The 20,962-nt window shown below is 44.0% G+C and overlaps 1 protein-coding gene across 1 annotated transcript in view; it reads left to right on the top strand.

Moving 5' to 3' along the window:
• The window catches only part of LOC114879119 (MAP7 domain-containing protein 1), a 57,678-nt gene that overhangs the window by 24,195 nt on the left and 12,521 nt on the right, over positions 1 to 20,962 (top strand). The window lies entirely within an intron of this gene.

Genomic DNA, 20,962 nt, shown 5'->3' with positions numbered 1-20,962 from the left:
TCAGAGACAATGGGGGGACTCGTACGATATATCACTGCCGCCTTCGCATCCCTCTTATAGGTTCCATATACCAGTTCTTAGCGTTAAGGCGCGCCAGCGGACGATCCGTCGTGATTTACAGTCGACTCCGGCTCCCGATTGTCCACTTTCCACGACTTATAATAAATAGAAACGTGCCCGTTACTATCCGTATACGGAAGTGATCGCAAGATGATGAAACCCTCCCTCGAAACGATCCGTTGCGACCTTTGGAAAGAAACCTACATCCCTTCATCGTGGATCGATTTCTTTTCTGAAAAGTATCCACCTCGCGCGACGAGGATTTACGAGTACCTTTCCAAAGTGCTTTCGACTCGGAACGTCGAGGTATCAGAAATTCCGGAGATAGAATATCTTGGTAGCGCGCAGACGATCTTGAGTTACAAGACACAAGCTGCACTTCCGGGTACGCAGGAGAGCCTAAGCCCTTTAGGTAGTAGCCATGAACAGAGCTTGTTGAACACGCCTTAACCTCGGCGACCTTGGCTTTGCGGTCTGGCCTAGCCAGACCTTGGTTATTAATACGGAATGAAAAGGAATCTGCATGAGGTATCCTCGTAGAAAAAGCCTCGATGTTCCCTCGAATCTCAATCATCTCTGCTTCACCATTACGACGGGTGTATAGTATAATTATGTTCAGGGTGACATATTTTCTTCTGTGGAAATTTGTATAAAATAGGAAGCGTAATCAGGTACCGTCCGTCGCCGACTCTCCGGACGGAATCATCGATGTCCACATACTTAGCAGCTCTTGGAACAAGGTGTTAAAACTTGAAGAAATGATTCGACTCTTCATCAGACCACTCAATTCGAGCCTGATGCACGTTCTTATCACTCCTGTACAGATAGTCCAGCAAATGCCTGCTCTCGACACCAGTATCTCCTATCTGTACGTTTAAAAAGGGTCCTGGCAAGGAGCGATGGTAATACCGGAGGTTCCTTGAACTGGTTACACGAAGAGGCGATAAGTGACGACACTTTGGTGGGCGGGAAACGTGGCTGGGACCAGAAACGGTAGCCCACATGATCGCACCGCGACGCTGGAAATGAGACATTAAAAGGACGGACTGGAACGCCTGTAATGGAGTTATTACATCGATAGATGCGTCAGAGACGCTGAAGAGGTCGCGACTAAAGGAAGAGGAGGAAAGTGGCATTCCACGAAAGTCCGATAGCTAGAAGCCATGAACATTAATAGCCGGACGGTGTACACCGAGCGAAACGACTTTGTTAATGGATCCAGGATCGGTTAGAAGCCGCGGGTCGTTGCCTCGATCATTAATACAAACGACCAAACATCCTGACGGAATGTTTAAGAACGCGTTGCTTCTGTATCGTACTGGAAACGGTATCGCGGTACGTAGCTATGCGCACGGTTCACTTGATCCGTCAGGATTCATTAGACTCGGCGTTTACAATTAGACGGAGAACGTTGCGTAGTATTCGCGTTACGCCGTTCGCTGGATCAAACCTGGGTTGCCAACTTGCCTTTTTTTAGGACAAATTCCGGAAATTTGGCATTTTTTAAATTCGGTTGCCTTTTGTAGGGAACTTAAGATTTATTGTAAGATTTTATTGAAATCTAAGTTAAATTATTGAACGCACAAACATAATATCGCCGCTCGCAACGCAACTCGCAATTCTCTCTCGGCCTTGACCTCACTCACTCTCGGTTCGTCAAACTCTCTCTATGCCTCGCCAAAACTTTCTGCCCGCAGGCCGAAAAACCTACCATCTAGGCCCTAGATTCTAGGACCACCCTCTCTCACACATACCGCACCCCTCGACACCACCAACGGACTTTTCGGCGCGACATTCAAACCTTAGCCTAATCAGTCACTCGCATTCGCTCAGCTCTAAGCACTCGTCATTCGCACCATGCACCTGTCCTTCTCACGTGACCACCCAGCTCGCGCACGCACTACACTTTGAAAAATTGATTTAGCTTTCTTCTGGCTTATTTCAAACACTTTTTGGCTTAAACCCAAGATCTCGAGTTGGCAACCCAGGATCAGACAGCTATTATCAGCTATTTGGGATGGAGAAAATAATTTCTCTTCAAAGTTTACCCAAAGCAGTTGGCAGACTATTAAATAACACGGTGTATCTTGAGGTAACGCTGAGGAGGCTAAAGCCGTGTCAGTTTCATCAGGCAGCCTAATGACCCGGCCGATACTGTTACTCCTTGATGAAGTCAGTTGCACTTTTATCCATTAGCGAACCGCCTAGCTGGAGGAAACTGAAGGATCAATGGAATCTTAACGAAGCCACGCGTGATTCTCGTAAAACATTTGAATGTTCGAATGTTAGCCGACAGAGAACACGATGGCTGGCTAAGTCCCGACCGTTTGATAGATGTTCTCGAGCGGATCGGACACGTTCGAGGGAAGCAATCGTCCCTGAAGAATCCCGTGGACGACGCAAGAAGAAGAAGAGATTCACGGGCTGTTAAGAAGAAGGTGGTCTTAGGCGGCTTGTAGGTTGGCAGTTCTTCTATTAAGGCAGGTCGTGAAGCTGCTGTAAATCAAGACTCTCTCTTTCTCTCTCTTTCGATGTGTAAAAGTCCTCCTCAAGTTATTGCGCCACCTTGCAAACCGATGTATACGGGTATATCTACGCGTAATACAACGGTGTTTTATTTCATAACTAGACGTTCCGCGAAAGATCAGGAGGGAATGTAAAGAAGTGAAAGGATAGGGACGTTGTTTCTGCACGCGACCCGACCATTCTTTCATCTTCGCTCTTTGTTCTTTTCGTAAACGTCATCGATCTGGCTAATTTACACGTCAACTAGAATAAACGAGATTATGTGTTGAAACTGACGTACATTCTGATTAATTCTTTGGCTGTCAGAGTGCTAGGAACATAATACAGCTGACGTTACCTAAACCTCCTTTACTATGGAGAATGAAAATAGCGAGAGTTGTTGAATTGTATGTATGTTCGGGAGGTATCTGGGTTAGATTGCAGTTTCCCGGGTAATTGATCTCGACTATTTTATCGGATAAATCAAGGTCGGAGAAGACGATAGGAAGCGTCCCGAGGTCGATATCACGTGGCGTTACAAAGTTATAGCCATTTTAAGCTAAGCTAAGCTAAGTTAAAGACTAGCTTTTCTAGCTGATAAGTTGGGTTGGGTTAAGTTAGGTTAGGGTATTTTTTAGATTCGAAATTATCGGAAAATTTTTGAAATTTTAAAATGGCCATAACTTTGTAACGCTACGTGATATCGACATCGGGACACTTCCTATCGTCTTCTCCGACCTTGATTTATCCGATAAAATAGTCGAGATCAATTACCCGGAAAACTGCAATCCAACCGGTATCTGGTTAAGGGCGATAAAATAGGAGTTTCCTCACCTTATTCCGAATGACTGCGGAACGTGGACAAGTAAGGGTAACTTACCTGTATTTGGTGTTGTCACCAAAGATAGATAGGTGTTTCCATATTTCTCTGTATATCTTTAAAACTATCGTAGATATAAAAAAATGGTTAAAATAAACATTGAATGGTTTTTAATGCTCTATAAAACGAGGCAATTAAATTGATAAAAATTCTTTGTTTCAATAAAAAAATTCCCCCCGCCACTGTTATTTTGAAAAATGTTGAATTCTCTGTCGCGTCGAAAAACACGTAGAACCTAATTATAAATGCCGAACAATGTGGTATTTAAATAATTTTAACCGATACGAACTAGTGTGCGAGCACAATAGTTTTAAAGATATACAGGGAAATATGGAAACACCTATCTACCTTCAGAGGGTGTTTTCACCCTGAACAACTGAAATTGGGCCAAAAACAAAAATTGCGCTATACTTCTCTTGAGGTCCCCTACAAACCTGCAAAGTTAAAAAAAATCGGAATTTTCGAATTACCGAACTTCCCTTGTGAGTATGGTAGGAGAGTTTTCTTTGGAATGGAAACATTCTAGGTGTGTACATAGTTAGTTGGAAAAACGAGACGAACCAGACGAGTTCTCGAATAAATAATTTGCTTTACATCGAATTACAATATTTTCTCTTTTTCCCGATTCTCCCTTAACCGGATCACTTTTGATCCATCTCAGTTTCAATAAGAGTGAAGGGACGTATAGTACAGAGCACTATAATTACAATTATTCAGGATACCATCGTTTCAATTTTCAATTTAATTCCATAATTAACGTAATATTATCGCCATTTGAAATTTTCCCTCGGTCGTTCGCTCGTATCAAAGTCATATACCACTAATCACCGTGGCAATCAACGTGATAATAACGAAATGCTTAAACGAAAGGTGCCTGGATGATTCACCCATCCAAGGTTACATCGTGCAAATTATTTAAACGTTCTTGGTACTTATACCGCATTACGAATGTCAGAGATGGATCGCGATGGGGTTGAAAGAGGAGGTCGATCTTTGTTTTCCACAGGAATGTGCCTGAATATCGTGGGTTCGATCGAGAAATTACAATGGCCGTTTTCTGCGACTTTTCGCCGATGGAAGGCGGCGATATGAGGAAGCGATTATGATTTTCGAGGCTGGTAGGTTCGCGTGCCGAGGTCGTGGTCCGTGCAACAGGCGTGGGAACGGCAACGTCCCCGAACTTTTAAAGCCTCGAATTAACTTCTTTTTCTTTCTCGCCGCGAAAAAGAGTTTCGACGCACAAATTGGTGAGAGCCTCCCCATACATCGAGGCCCGTTCCCCGCTCACGGCTTCCCGTAACGAGACCTTTTCGGTCACCCGTTAGCTGCCGCTCCGGGATCGTGCGAATTTTTCGTCGATCCTTTCGAATCACGCGTGAACTTTGACCACGCGATCGAATGAAACCCCGTGAAATATTCGAATCATTCTGTGAAGTTCAAATTTACTAACGCTTGTTGTATACCGAATTATTCACTATAGGTAACAAATACCCTAAGTTCTTCCTTCTATTCCTAATGATTCATCTCCAAACCTTGACCTTACGACCTCATCCCTTACCACTGGACTCACGATAACTCCCAACTTCCTATTTCCCACCGAGCGCCGATTTTTCCGAACTATTATAGAACTAGAGTCTACTTTCGTCACGACGAATATTGTATTAAAAACTTTGCTTGTAAATAAATATCGCGAGTGGAATACAACACGCTTTACGCAAGCTTATCCGGAAAAATAAGAATTTGTAGAAATTGAGAATAGAAGAAAAGAACGTTGGATGCAGACAAATTGTTCAACTAATCGGCGACAGCAGGATTGTTGAAAGCGAAGAACGTTAACCGGCGGATGTCTTTAATTAATGATCTTCGTTAAGAGAGACATTGTCCCTTGAATCGCGGGGATAGAAGCTGGCGAATATGGCTGACGTTTAATTCCATCGGTACTGGTGGAAGGGAGTGCGGTGTAGACCGGCGTTTCGCGATTCGGAATTAATGTACCAATTAATGGCTTCATCGTGTGGGCAGCCGGCAACCGGAAATTATGACGTTGTTTCTCCCTGCTTTCTGCCACGGTGCGTTATAAAGGTGGAAGCTGCCCGGTCGGACGTTTATGGACAAAGAAACACAATTGAGCCTGTCCGCGGGAGTAACCGTGTACTTTAGAATGGGAAGGGAAAATAAATTAATCGCACGGTGGAAGAGGTTGATAGAGTTTCGATTCTCACCGAAATCTATCATTTCCGTTTCATGGAATATCAACGATTTCAGGAATTCAGAGATAAAAGCCATAATTTTTCTTTTCTTTTCATACAAATGATGTAATTATTTTTATTCGAACACAAAGAGGATCGTGTAATTGCAAGAGCAACCGGGAAGTTGACCTCCCGGCGAAAGGAGCAAGGGAGAAACTCTGTCGACTCTTAAAGACGTCGGCACCGCTTAATTATCATGCTAATTAGTCGCAGCAAAGCGCATGGCGTGAACGACGAAAAACATGGGTCACCTTCGAGCGAGGATTTCGTGATCGATGCGCGAAACCTCACAGCGTGATCCTCGTTAATTATTTTATTGTCGGTGCCTCGGGCTGGGACATAATAAACAGTCCTTGTCCAATAGCGGCTACGTGATTCGTTTTATGGGGCGTTTACCCCGTGGCGTAGACCGTTCTCGCGATTCAATCGGGGAACAACCTTTTATTAACCTCCATCGTGGTTACCAATTGCATTCTATCCCCGTCTGTTAAAAATCATAAAAGAAAGTTAATTTCCAACGTAGCCCGCAGAAGGTTTTCCTTATTCAAATGAAAATTACTGTCTTACGCCATCGTTTGTTCAAAAGCAATTAAAGAAATTCCCGCTGTGAATGTTGGAAACTTTTTGAACAAGCTTATACTAGCCAAAGTGAAGATAAGGCGAACCGTTTTAATCGTTGGCAATTAAATTTCATTAGCCGTGAACATTCCCTCGGCCAATCAACGCCACTTTTCAAAGACCGAGTAATCACAAAGTAGATAGGGCAGCGAAGAAAAGCTGAACGCCACGATCGTAAAGCACTTCTTGCTTATCCAAAGTGACCGTTCGCTCGATTTAACTTGCTACATCGCGTTTTGTGGCGTACACTAATCTGTAGCTAGCAACGGGACTCGAAATCCATTAATGAGCATCTATTAACGAGCCGAACACCGATTCCCTTCTCGTGGCTCGTCCTTCATGTCGATCCATTCTGACGATCGTTTTAACTAGCGGTTCCTAGATTCGGTGTCATCGAATGCCATATGAAGTGTTAAAAGGAAATAATTCAAAGCTCGCGGGATAAGGTGGTGCTCGTTAAACTGAATGAAAAATGTTTAATGAACGCGAGGGATAAGATTGGAAATGAGGGGGTCCGTTAAATGGAAATCAGGCGCACACGTGTATCGTCAGTTATCAAAATGAATTTTATTGACTAAAATAGAAAAATTTAATTCTCCTTCTGTGATTTATACCGGGTCAATGGAGAGCCACGCGCCATAAATTAAACGATAGGTTGATTTTCAAAATAGACTACATATTTGAACTCGTTTACTTTGCCCGCGATTAACAGGAACGTTAATAAGAATTTAGTATCTTGCGGATTTTTCTCGTTGGTCCCGTTTCGTCGGTAACGTTATTACAGTTCTCGTCGGTTGGGTTCGGTTCGCGGCGCGCAATCGCGCGTTTCCGCTCGTTTCGCGCCACGCGGCGTTAAAGCATGCATTTAAGTGGCGTCTCCCTCGCCGAGATAAGGCTTAATGGCCTTAATGATCGTGCGTGCGCAAGGACACGTCGTGACTTTCCTTCTTTACGAGTAACCCGTCCTTCCACCAGGATCCTCTACCTTTTCGCCACACGAACCGCCGAAAACTTACGACACGATCTCGACGAAAATGTTTTTCTTCTCGACTTCTGAAGGTTTCTTCGATGAAAAGAAATCTTTCTTCTGCGTGAATGAATGCAACTTAAATTTCGTTAACAAGTATTTATCAACGCGAGGCTGTCTGAGTTCGTACTCAACTAATACCGGCTAATGCACCCAACAGAATGCCCTTCGTGGTGCTGACTTGCTATTTTTAAAGGGGTGCCAGGCAGGCCCGTCAACGAGAAAGTTTCCCTTCACGGTCGGAGGAGAAACTTTGGCTTTTCCCCAATAAATGAAAATACTCCCTAAGGGTACGCAAGCCGTGTGGGCCCAAAACGCTGGCCTTCGCTTGGATGACGAAAAGTAACCGATTTGACCAATGCCCTACGCTTCCATCATTCTTTCCCTCCACGGTCGGAGGAGAAACTTTGGCTTTTCCCCAATAAATGAAAATACGCAAGGCACGTAGTCCAAAACACTAGGCTTCACTTGGTTAACGAAAACCAACCGATCTGACCAATGCCCTACACTTCCATCATTTTTTCTCTCCATGGTCGGAGGAGAAACTTTGACTTTTCCCCAATAAATGAAAATACGCAAGCCACGTAGTCCAAAACACTGGCCTTCACTTGGTTGACGAAATCAACCGATTTAACCGATGCCCCACACTTCCATCATTCTTTTCCTCTAGAGAAACTTTGGCTTTTCCCCAATACTCTCTAAGGCCCAAAACGCTGGCCTTCACTTGGTTAACGAAAATCAACCGACCTGACCGATGCCCTCACACTTCCATCATTCCGAGGTATCGAACTAACTGTACGCTTTCCTTGTCGAGTATCGTGGCCGTGAAAAGTTGAAGATTCATGTAACGATCGGGCGTAATTTAATAGCCGTGTCCATCGGCGGATTGAATTGTCGAGCGCTATTAATTATAGTCTTGCCATGGTACACGCGGCTATTCTGCGGGCTAAGCAGAATTCTAAAGCATTTTGCCTGGCTTAATGCGAGGAGTATATCTCGTTTAACGAGGCAAGGCAGTAAAAGTAAGTAGTGTTGGAGCGTGTTCGAGCGTACGTAGAATCGGCCAGCTACGTGAACAATTAATCGTTTATGGCTCGGAGAAACGAATGTTTCGTGCACGTAACGCGCGATCAATGAAATAACTCGCTTGTTACGCCTTCTTCGACAAATTGACGTGGAAGAAGGATATCGAGGCGAAGAAGAAGAAGAAGAAGAAGAAGAGGAACGTTCTCGATATACATATCTACCGCTCTGATATCTATTACAGAAGGTACAGCGAGGTTGAAAAGTTAATTTAATAATTAAAAATCGTCTACGTTGGGATATTTCTGAAGAAACTGAGCAAACGGGTGGAAAAGAAGGAACAAGAAGAACGGTCGCGTTGTCGCGTGGCTTGGCGACAAAGGGCCGGGGTCACGAACCCCGGTTCCATCCAGCAAGAAAGAGGAAATCCGTGGTCGCCGAGCTTCGGCACCGCGGGTCGTCTTGCACCGGGCGAGACAAAACATTGTCCGCCCAGCGGGACACCATGTTTAAGGAGATGAGAAGACCGGGGTAAGGTGTGCTTCAAATTGATTTGTTGTAAGTGATACGCCACCCTCGGTGAACGAATGGTACAATAATTGGCTACATAAACAATGACCGATGAAACAATTTCTCATGTTGCTGGCGTGCTGCAACGTTTCGCGTACCCGTAATCTCTACGCCTTATCCGCAATAATTGAACCGCCTCGACGTTCAATGAGAACCGACGCGCGAACGTTTTCTAGCGTTCACAGTCGTCGACAAAAGGGAGCGAAGGTATTCGGAAGAGGTTCGATACCTTCGAACGATTCGGGCGAAGTCCTAAGCGTTAGAATCGAGAGACCAAGTCCCGTGTTTCGATCGTGCAGGAGGAAAGGGTGTAAGAAAAGGGGGGCAGAAGCAACGAAATCGTGGATATATAAATCTAACATGGCTCGTTTGTACAACGACGCTCGATTTGTATCGTAATAACTACAGGCTGGTGTATTTGTGTTCCGATCAAAGGAACCGTGTTACCTGTATCCTGACGGAGAAATATCGTGCTCTCTCGCGTGAAGTATGGATAACAGATTTTTCCATCTCTGTCCTTAGCAGTCCTGCCTCTCTTTCTTTTTCCATCGACTCCACCTGTACGTGCAAAAGGAAACGTGGCCGATTGATTAATTAACCGGTCGTCGAAAATTTCTGAATATAGAGCAACCAGCAAAGAGCTGTCCCGACTTATCTGCGATCGATTAATTTACGCTCGCGAGTGGAAGACATTCCCCATTATGAAATTTACGGGGCACCGACGATCCAAGGTCGATTCTAAGGATTTATTCGCGAATTCCATCGGCAACGGAGGGAAGAACTGGCTAGGCCGTGATAGCGAACGATTTGCAAGCCGAGATACGCCCCTTTGTGATCTATTGCATAATTGGACACCACTCGTAGCCTTTTTCTCTTACACTGGACGAAGATTACGGGGAAAGTGTTGGCCGTTGCGCGTACGAGCCACCGAGGATCCACGTAAAGGCAACAAACTCTACGCAGTCCCTCTCCTTGGTCCGCGTTCATAAATTTTAATCGCTGCTCCCATTCGCTAATGCCGGGTTTGCAATCGTCTCTTCCCTACGTTCCACGTTGATGCATTTCTTCCTACCAATGGAATAAATAATGAAATTAATTGCAATGTTCATTGTTCGGGCAAAATTCAAAGTGGAAAAACCTTCCGGTTTCATTGTAATAACCTGCTTCCACTCTCTCGTTGCTTATTACGTTTGACAAATTAATGCTACAGGATAGAAAATACAATCTTTCGTTCTCGATGGATTCGTTTAGAAGTGGCTGAGCTTGATAGATTAACTCGTGATTGATCGGCGAACTTGTTAGCCGAGCCGAAGAACACTGGCGCTCGTTTGTTGGAAAAGTAAGTTAATGCATTTGATAGAAGAACTTGATGATAGCGTGGTAGGAAGACGAAACAAGTGACTCGTGATTAATAGAAGAACTCTTAACAGAGAAAGATGCATCGAAGATGGTTCTTGGTAAGCTGTTGAACATCGCGATGGCTCGTTTCGCCAACAGTACAGTATCGTCGAAAGGGCTCGGAAAGACCAATGACTTTAGAATGAAACTGAATACGATCCAATGACTTCCCGAAGCTGTTCACGTGGCTTTAAATCGAAGTACATTCGTTCGTAGCCAAGCATTGCACCAGTGTTATGTTACCGGTGAGCCGATCGAATGACTTTTAAACTCTACGCATTCTTTCTTTTTTCAACGTGAAAGTTGAAGATTTAAACTGAAAAAAGAATACATGAGAATTTTAACAAACATCAACGACTCATCAGCATCGTACAAGACGCGTTTTCCATCTAATTTCCGGTGGAACGTGGTCGATTTTCGATGCACCGTGCAATTATTCTCCGGCAATTTCGTTTATACGATTTAATTGGCATGCGATCGCGGCCCATGCTACAACAGGCCCCGTCTCTTGTACGTATAATTTACAGTGCACGCGTAATCTTGACAACGATGTAAACAATTTAATTTTTTTCCCTGCCTCTCGCACATTGCGAAACATCGGGTCCCAGCGAAATGGATCACGATCAGACTCTGTGACTCTCGAGCGAGCAGCAACTTCGGCCAGGTGTGTAGGACCAAATTGCGTGGCGGCCCGTTCTGGTATCTCGAATCTCGCAATTACTTTTCAGCCACGAAGCCAATCTGACCCGTTCCCTCGCAAAAATATGCGATACAGCCTCGAGTTTTCGGCCCCGTTCTTCCACGCATTCGATCGCGAGATCTCCATTCCGATCGGTGGGGCCCCTCTTTCAAAAGATTCCCGGGTTAAAAGTGAACTCTCCGCCGCCTTCATTCAGCCTGTCCCTCTATCAGCATCATCTTCGTATCGCGGTTTTTTAAGAATGAGGAAACAGAACACGTTCGATCCGTCTCGTAATTTAACCGAGGCCAGAACGTTTTTGCTTCTCCTTAAATGATTCTCGGAAACGATCCGCCGCTTCTTTCAATCATTCGCAGACGAATGCTACGTGGTTATTATAGAATCAGTAGTTAAAGGAAAATTAGTAGTTTCAGTGATTAAAGATCGAATTGAATTTGAATTTCTATCGCGTGTAATTTTCAACAACAATCGCACACGTCTATTCGTGTCTGTGAATAGCGGAGAGGTGTATTCAATGATTTCTAAATGAGCGGGGATTTTTGCACGTTTAGCAGTGAATAGAAAAGCTGGTGGACCACCGATCGCTAGGAGTACCCTGACTGTTCACCGACCCAGCCACCACAATGAACATGTATCAAATTTATGGTGTACGGTTGTGGTACCGTGCGGTTCCGCCCACTCACACTCACGTGCACGGCCGTGATTTATGTGGCTCGTAAAGCAGCCTCTCGAGGCAGCGAGGGCCGGAGAAAAATTATTTCGTATTTCCACGACGCGAAGTGCAGTCTCGCGGTGCACCGCACTGCACGCACGAGTCTTTACGCGATCGTGCAATGACCCAATTTCTTCTACTTTTTTTCATTTTCTTTCAGCCGTAGAAATTTTCATAATTTCACGGAGAAATATACAAAACTCGCAAACATTTCCTAAATAGATATTAATTGTAATTAGGCTGATCTGAAATATTTTCATAACGATATTTCACTTTCAATTAAATTACTAATTGATATCTTGCGTTAACTTTCGAGAAAGTGGCGAAGCGATTTCGTCAGCCGAGTTTCGCAACGCGGACACAGTATTTGCATGTAATTCGCAAATGATCGCCGATCCACGCCGGTCCAGATCGGACCTGAAAACGGCCGCAGGTTCGTTATGGGAACTCCGCGAGCTCTCCCATGGCGAAATGCATTTTCGTTTCGAGAATGCGGCCCGAGGCAACTCTCTCACGCAACCGATGCACCATCGAACAACGACCAGCCATCCTCTTAACGTCCGAAGTATGATTTACAATCGTCTCTAGCGTCGATCTAAGCAATTTGTTTACCATACCAGTTTGTCAAACGAACCTTCTCTCCTCTAATGAATTATTTTCCCATCAGCCAGCGAGGCGATGTTGATTTTGCAATGGAAAAGCCTCCGGGTCTGATCCTTTCTCTTATCGATATCAATTAATCGATTACAATTAATTACATCATTTTTCCCTCCACGGTTTAATAATTATTCCATTTCTCTTCATTTATTCTCGAGTTAAATTACCGTCTCGGATATATTTCCTTAAAAGTGGCTAAGAATTCCTGGAACTGCGAGCATTCCTCGAAATTCATATCCCTCGCCTTATTGCTGGCATCCTCGCCCTTAAACCAGCTGAAAAACACGAGCAATCCTTACTATCCGCTGTTTAGTATTCCGCGGTGAGTTGGCAGTAAATCACAGGCGAGTACTTTTTACTCGAACACCGCACTCGCGATCCGCGTGAGTTACGAATGGAAGGCGGGCATGGAAGAACCGCGAAGCAGCCGTTCATTACGGTAATTTTCCAACTAATGTAAAAATCGCCGGCAACAGACGGCGTTCGAGACGAGGGATTAAACGTCGACCAAAGGGATCACGATTTACCGAGAACTTCGATACCTGACTTTCGAATCCCATTTTCTGATAAAACGAAACGATCTTCGGACGATTGAAGATTGAAAAGAAAAAAGAAAAAACAAAAGGGAAGAGAATTCTGGTCGGTCGAAAATTTATCGTCTCGTCCTACGCGTGTCCGACAAGTGTTTCGAGGTCTGCTGAACTGTCCGGATACCGGGAGAGAGCTTCTCATGCAAATGTTCGATTTGCACCGGATGTCGTCTCGCAACCTCGCTTCTCTGATGTTACACTCCACCGCTGAGCCGTGTTTCCTGTCTCGCTGCAACACGTTCCCTCGAACACGGGAAAGTTTAGATGGAGAGATCGAGCGCGGGATAGAGTCTTCGCATTAACGCTCCGATTGCGCTTGGTTATTTGAAATTTTAAGTAGATTTCAATAATTAACAAGACACGGTCACCTAGAGAACGTAAGTAGATTAAGACAATAGGTCGGTAGACCTGACGGATGTGAAGCAACAATGATCTAATAGACCCCGGCATACTTAGCAGAGCCGAGGCAATCGGCGGGTGATCGATCTCAACTGAACGGGATAAATTGCGAGCAATGGTTCTCCAACCTGGCGATGTTCGCTTATTCGTGAAACTCAGCCGGATGTTTCGAAACGATCCAGTTGACGAGCCTCGAGACAATCCTTGACAAAGAAATGACAGTAAAGTTGAAGACACGCTGCAAATTCCCGATGTATAATTCATAAAGGTGGTGCGTTGACACGAGCCACAACCACGTGGTAACTCGACGCAACCTAGTAACAATTTCTTACCCCGGAGGGACGGGGAGGGGGAGGGGGAGGGGGATGGGGGGATATCGTCGACAGGTAAGATCGCTATCTACCTTCGATGGACATTTGTCCGGGTAATTGAAACGTTTCGCGATTCGTTTAACCGTCGCATAGACTCGAATGATTTTTAATAATTAGAGAAACAGCAAGACTACCCAAGTAGATTCCCATAATCTTCATTCGTAATGCAGTCGGAATCGCGTGTATAACGGGAGTAGGAAGTTAAAGGGTGAGGTCGTAAATACGTACGTGGAAAATTCTGCCTCCTCGAGCAGGACATTAATCTGGATTCTGCTGACCGGTTTACGATCAGGGAGCCTTCTTCTTAACCCTTTTGCTAATACGAACGAGTGTAATCGTCCGACTCTGAGTGCTCGCCTTTCGAAATAGCAAAAGTATGATTTTTACAACTTTTGCAAAGTTCTATACATTTATTTTCGAAATTTTTCCAAATTTCTTCCAAGAGGTAGAGCCTTCTTAACCCTTTTGCTAATAATACCGAGTGTAATCGTCCGACACAGAGTGCTCGCCTTTCGAAATAGCAAAAGTATGATTTTTGCAACTTTTGCAAAGTTCTATACATTTATTTTCGAAATTTTTCCAAATTTCTTCCAAGAGGTAGAGTCTTCTTCTTAACCCTTTTGCTAATACTACCGAGTGTAATCGTCCGATACAGAGTGCTCGTCTTTCGAAACAGCAGAAGCATCATTTTTACAACTTTTGCAAAGTTCTATACATTTATTTTCGAAATTTTTCCAAATTTCTTCCAAGAGGTAGAGCCTTCTTAACCCTTTTGCTAATAATACCGAGTGTAATCGTCCGACACAGAGTGCTCGCCTTTCGGAATAGCAAAAGTATGATTTTTACAATTTTTGCAAAGTTCCATACATTTATTTTCGAAATTTTTCCAAATTTCTTCCAAAAAGTCGAGTGAAAGGTCTCGGATAGGAATGATATAAAAATGCTCTCTGTAATCAGAGGACGGTAAGTCGAGTGTCTCAGGTAAGCTTCCGTATCCGTGTGCTCGGCTTACATCCTCTTAACAGCATCGACGTAACAATAATATCGGTACAGGGGCCGGACGGTGGATCGCGTTCTCGGCACGCACATCCACGCGCACCTACACGGCCGCACGTGGATGTACGCCATATTAATTACAATGATTTCCTGCCACTTACCAGCGAGCGAGATTTAAATTATAGATATCCAACGTGGCATGCACGGAGGACTGGCTGGAAGGGGGTTGCAGGGCCAGACTCGCCACTCCTGATTACAGGGTGTGCACGAGCATTTCAGGAATCAGACTCGCGTCATAACTCTCGGGTCGTGGGTCAATCTTCGCCCCCCCTCCATTCGGCGAGTCTCCATCGCGCGGTATCTTCGAAAATCTACCGACGAATCGATCCTCTGAGTTCATTCGAGATCTTCGGTCTCTTTTTTCTTTCTTACCTCGCGATGCTCGAGGAATTTTTCTTAAGATTCTTAATGCGATCTTTTTGATTAATCGCGGTGGATTATGAATTTAAATTTTGCGTGTATCGAGACGACGCGAGCAGACCGGCAAGATTCCCGTGTTTAATCCGGCTGATCGACTTAACGATCGGCACGAGTGCCTTAGTTCCGTTTCATTTTCTTCTGCGCCGTGCTTAATCGACCGTCTCACACCCGTCGATGTTCTTGTCCCCTGATTGTCAGACTTCTTCATTGCGAATCTATCGGATCGATTGATCTTCAATTCTGCCACTGTTTGAACAGAAACGTAATTTCCTAAATTAAACCCTCCATTCTTTTTGTATAAAATTGTCGGCTATTTTTATTCGTTATTTATAATATTAATGGTGTGTAAAAAGAAAACTTAAAATTTAACTGCAAATTGTACATTATGCGAGAACCGCGTTTATTATCGCGTTTAACAAAAAAAAACTTTCTAATAATTTTTTTTTTTAGTATGTTATATCTTGAAGCAAGATATATGATATATGAAATACTTTAAATGTTTCAAAATAATAAAATAAAATAGATATGATATATGAAATTATATATTGTACTTTGTTTCAATGTTACAAAATAAGATAAAATAGATTAAAAAGTCAAAAATTATATTAGCAACGCGATAATAGCGTACCCCGCGCTATGAGCGTTGCTCGCGGCTGGAGGGTTAAATATTCCATAGATAATTTATTGGATTGAATGAAATATTTCAAAACAATATCTATCCATACCTTCGTTGTTCGTATTCAGGCGTTAAAAGAATATTTCATTATTAAGAAAAAAAAATAGCAGAATGTTATTCGTCGATTAAAAAATAATTATGCATACGCCTGGCGCAGCTTGCGTGGGTGGATTCGCTAAGTTTCAATCTGCGAATCTGCCAGGATGCACGTCAGCCAAATCGTCATGGTGATGACGAGGCCGTGACGTCACGACGCGTGTGGTCCCTTTCGGTTTATTAAGTCCACCCTCGACGAAGGGCCCCGAGGCGCCGTGATTCTCGCGCGTAAAGAAAGCGCAGAGAAGACCGGTGAAACGGGATTAATGTATTAATAAAATTACCGTTGCCGCTTCGCCAAAGCCTCGTAAATCCTCGTAAATCATTCCTTTTGTCATTCTAATTTCGTCTGCTTACGATTGGAAATCATCTAATCGCAATCTACTCGCAATAACTCTTTTTCGTTCAAAGTGAATTCACAATACCCTCCAATTAATAGGACGATAATTCGCGAATTTTCGCGGTATTCCTTATTTAACCGAGGTCGTGCTCTCCAGTTCATTGGCAAGTTTATTATCTACGCATTGAGAGGCTCGCTGGCCGTTCATTTCGAGCCGCGCCGTGGCTAATTATTATTAATGCCCGTGCAGAACTTTATCGACTAACGATTTAATCGCGCATCGACCATGGTTCGCGATGCAACGCTGCCTTATCTTCGCTTCTTCCTTTCTTTTTTCTTCATTTTCATTTTTCTTTCTCTCCACCTTCGGATCATTCTTCACCGGAGAGAAGCGTTTCGAGTGGCCAGCTTTGATTTATGGCGTCACGCTGCTTAGAACGATTTGTCATGGTCGTGTCGTCGATGGAGCTTGTCGCCCTGTGCCATGACAAGCCTCGCGGTTTTAAAGTGACCTGTATCCTTCCTCCGAACGCTCCTACAACCAGCTGATGCATTGAAAAGCGCAAATCAAATCGCCGGATTCTGACACGTCTTCCTCGGTGGTTTTGTCAAAGGCTAACTCGAATTTCGAATGAGAATCTTAAGGGTTTTTCAGTGCTCTTAGTGTCGCAAGCTAGAGGTGTACGAGTACTCGAATTTCGAGTCGAACAATGATCGGTCGGTCGAGCCGAGTCGATCGCTTGAATTTGCCGAACTACTCGAAAAAATCGAACTACTCGAATATTGGAGCCCTCGTAAATCGAAGTTTCACAAGGGCTCGAATATTCGAGTATGTACTCGCACACCTCTATCGCAAGCAGAGCACTCTTTGATATTTTCACTATAAAGAGTATTCGAATTAACAGTCTTTCATTTTCTACCAGAAAAGACTGGCTCGTGGGGCTTCGGAGTTTATGCAGACTGTTTACCACCCGGTAAATGTTATGCCCGAGTCATAACGTATATCTTGGAGGGCCCTGAGTCCCGTACGGGACGACCATTAGCCGCATTCAATCACCATTACACGCTCGCGCGCTTTCTGCGCCTGCTTGCCCCTTAAATCCTGGCCAACGCCGACAAAAATATCGCCGAGGACGGCGACGACGACGACGAAGACGACGACGATCACGAAAAAGAAGGTGGAAGCTCGCCTAACCACGTGCTTGCTTTCGCGTCTGGGAATCAAAAGTCCCCGAGTCATTCCGCCTTCTGCTCTGACTTTCCATCCTGTTACTTATCATTTCTAAAATTTTGTAATTACACAGCTAGCATTAACCGTGCGATGAAAATTGTTCCATGGTTCTTGCGATAGGAATAGGGTTGAATAAAGTTTGCTCGCAAGAAATTCGCAAGACAGGCTCGTTTGTTGGGATTTCGAGGCGGATGGTAAAGGGTACGCCGGAATCCAACGGGGCATTTACACGCGTGGTGGTTCGGCTCAAAGAAATTACGACGCGGAAGAGGGCCGCGTGATCCCGCCTAAATGATGGTTGGGTGGAAAGTTTCACGGTAAGGAGGATTTATCCTGAGGCCGGATGGTTTTACGCGTTGTCGCCCGGCTAAGAAGCCCCATACATCCACGTGGATACAGCTATGGTACTTTCGAACCACCGTGGTAGCAAGATTGGACGGTGAACGCGATACAAATTTCAGCCGGTCGACGTTATCGAGAAATTTCGTTTTGTAGCGACGTTATGCCATTAGGCCCCCCTCTGGCTATGACTGGCTTTCGAGGAAATATCGGTCGTGGGGAACGAAAAAAGAAATCTGAAAAAAAAAAAAATGGACATACTTTAACCGCGAGACGAACAACCATATACCGTTACTACATCAATCTTCCGTAATGATGCAAAGCAGAAAGGGATGCGAGGAACGCTTCGAAATACGACTTCTGATCGTTAACGCGGTCTTCTGTATGTGCGAAATTTCTTACCCCTTTCTCACCCTATCGATATTTTATTCTTCGTCGCGAATCGTATCAATTTTCAAATACCTTAATAAATTTATACCACCTTCATATTCCTCGAGTTTCATTATCGTCAAAAAGTCTGGAAACAAAGAGATTTAAATAAATTAATTCAACTGCATTGCATAATATAAAATATATGTAGAATCACTTATCTTACATTTTTAATTATTTTTTAAAACAATTCAAATGTTTCCAATCATCTTGAACGAATGTATTATTTCAATATAAATAAGATTCCAAAGTAAATTGCAGCTAACGTGCAGTATAAATAGATGAAAGAATCTTATTATAAGTATTATCGTAATGAAAAGCATAAGGTGTGTTAGAAAATGTCTAGATCGTTTCCTCGACGATCCTACAAATAGATAACAGGATATAAAAGGTTTCAAAGCTATCCTTAGAACTCTGCTCTCGGCGACCGTGTTATTATCTCGACCAACAGGTGAACGTTGAGAATAAAATAGAAAATGTATTCCATTGCTTCCCAGGTAGCTAATAGTACCCTTTATCTACCCACTGTCAATCGCGTTTTTTCCATTCTTCCTTTGAATTTTGACCGATAAATACCGATGCGTCGCGTCGTGGAAAAATCTCGTTAAGTCGAAACGCGTGAACAAATAAATAACGTTTCGAGAGAAAGGCAGCAAGAGACTCGTAGGATTGGGCGGACATAGCGGCGGAGGGCCTCGCGTCGAGAAGAGGGGTAAAGGAATAAGGCGAAGGAGGGCCCAGCGACCTCTGACCTCCCTGGGAACCACGAAGGGCTCGAGGGCCTCTCCGAGAAAGAAGCTCGGGAATCTGGCGAACCCACCCGGCCGAAATACTTCCAGCAGAGTAATCCGTACTAGCGACGGGCTTAGCAGTTGCTTTCGAATCGTTTGAAATATCCCCTTTGCAAAATAAAAATCCCCCCCCCTCTTTGTCTTCGAATCGCTTGGTGCATCCTTTTTTTTCGAATAAAGTTCGTACGAAGCTTGGCCCCCATCCAACCAGCCGAATTTCGATCGACCGGCATCGCATGTCTGCGGTACATCATTGCGAATTAATTTGTCCACGATTCGAGCACGTTCGAATTAAATGGAGTTTCGTGATTGGGCGTGATCAGGGCCCCTTCAACTCCACCTTGCCCGATTTTTTCTACCTTCGTACGGTGATGGTAAACGATCACGTAGCAACGCGATTTTATTGATCCAGGGCCAGCTTAATGGACATCGAAAATTGAATTTTATGAAATAATTTTTGCCACGTGAAATTGATGAGGGTGAGAGGTAAGGAATAAAGGGCGGCGTAGGGTACCATCAATTACGAATTACTTGACGTACGTTCCTATAATAATTTCGACTTTTTTGTTGTTTGAGATTTTCAATGGACAATACCCGTGACCGAAAAAATGAGCCGTGAGACAAAGTAAGCCGGTCGGAATAATAAAATGAAAAGAAGAAAAAAAATGGAAGGTAAGGAGGGACCTTACCTCAGGGAATTTCGAAAGGGTATCCCTCCCCCGTTTTTGTGAATCGTGATACCCGGCAATTACGTGGCACGGTCACGGTGATTGGCTGGGTCGTTTTCGCGGGAAGCATGGACCAATCGAGGCACCGGTATGCCTTCTCTTTCTCTCTCTTTCTCTGTTCTCCTAGAGTACTTGCTCCCAACACGCACGCTCTCGCCTTTAGTCTAGTCAGAGCTGCACCTGTGAGTGAACCTGTAGTGCACCTGCAATCCGAAATCTATACGAGCATTGTCTCAGTCTGATCGAACGATTCGCGAGATCCGATCCATCGAATTGCGTGCTAATCAAACGCGACCATACATCCATCCTCTAACCAAAGGAAATCTTCTTCTATCGTTAATCACGCGTGTGTCAGTGAACATGAAGAACGCGAAGTTGTTTGCCGAAGATGTATCGTTCGGATAGCAAGATGATCATTCCGATTGAGAGTTCTATGAACGTTAAGGAAGTCGAAATTGAAGGTTCTGGATAAGGATTTAAGGAGATAGTGATTTCCTTTTGTGATAGGGTACGTCTGTGTGAACTGATAAAGAGATTTAATTAACGCTCCAATTACCGTAGCAGATATCGATGATCGGTGCCATGAATTAAAAAAAAAAAAGATTAATATTACTTTAATTGCATAAGTTTAAATAGAAAATTAAAACCATGGAAATCTGAATGATTGCAATTATAACGTGTTCAGTTTTTATTTTATTGTATACTAATAGACCATTCGGAGGAATATAAAATTTCAAATTACCTATGTAATTAATGTGCAATGAGGAAGCTTGACTGCTTTATTGATCCTGTAAGAGGGGGAGATAAACAGAAGCGGAGGCGAAAGTCGCTCATCCGCGAACCATAAACAAGATAGAAATGTAAAGGAGGCCGGATGCTTCGGTACGGAGGCAGCAAGAAGAAACGATGACACTCGTAGAGGCATGGATCACCGTCGTTGGATCGTGACGATCCGCATTCGCGACTGTTAACGACGTCAAATCGTGAGATTTCAATGATAAGACCGAGTTCAAAGCTGCTGCCCGGTTGACCGTCTACGGATCTCGTTAATCACACGCTGATTACCGGTTAAATGTTAATGAGTTTCCGCGAGATCG

This window comes from Osmia bicornis, chromosome 12 (genome assembly GCF_907164935.1).
Source record: "Osmia bicornis bicornis chromosome 12, iOsmBic2.1, whole genome shotgun sequence".
In the NCBI taxonomy this organism is placed as follows: domain Eukaryota; kingdom Metazoa; phylum Arthropoda; class Insecta; order Hymenoptera; family Megachilidae; genus Osmia; species Osmia bicornis.
Note: the sequence above shows the minus strand (reverse complement) of the source record. Positions and strands in the feature narration are given on the sequence as shown.